Genomic DNA, 800 nt, shown 5'->3' with positions numbered 1-800 from the left:
GCACTTGCATTCGTCTATTACAACATTCCGGACTTACTTTATACATATAACTTTCAGCCTTACGACTTAATTCATGTTATAAAAAAGCAGTACAAAACACCTCATATGTAACACTTGTCAAGTTTTATTACACACATCCTGTCGGGTCCCTATGAGGCGCTCATGTCCCACCGCCCCCTTATTCCCCCAGGCTCAAGTAAACAGGTTTCGTACATAAGTATAGCAGCCTCATATCGCACAATCGCTCAGTCGAACACACTCCTTGCATTGCCCTTCTGTAAGGAATGGGTATTGCAACAAGAACTATTTGACCATTGAAGATGTTGAAAGAAAGTGTAATAAAATACTTGATCCTATCCGCTTTCGTTGTTTTTTTTTTAACATCTGCGGTCATCTGATCCTACCAGTTACACAAAGTTCAATAAATACCTGAAAAGTGTTACTGTTACACAATGGGTTTAGTACAGCATATGTCACAGTTAGGTTTCCCAACTTTTAATCACTTTTAATAATTTACTTTATTTCTTCACGTTCAAATATTACGAACTAGATAAGAGCTATACTGGCTGTTACTAGATATAATAGCATACTAGAAGACGAATGTTGTCCAGTTTAGGATAGATTTCATCAACCTTAGCCGTCTGTTCATCAACAAACATTCTTCCTTGGCACTTTGAAATTAAGTTTGAACTAGAGTCCGTTTAAGGCTCATTTACGACGGTGAATATGCCTCGAAAAATTCATGAGACTAGAAGGAAGGCTTTTTCACTATCATCTGTTTGTACGTAGATACATGGATG

This window comes from Penaeus monodon, chromosome 33 (genome assembly GCF_015228065.2).
Source record: "Penaeus monodon isolate SGIC_2016 chromosome 33, NSTDA_Pmon_1, whole genome shotgun sequence".
In the NCBI taxonomy this organism is placed as follows: Eukaryota; Metazoa; Arthropoda; class Malacostraca; order Decapoda; family Penaeidae; genus Penaeus; species Penaeus monodon.
Note: the sequence above shows the minus strand (reverse complement) of the source record.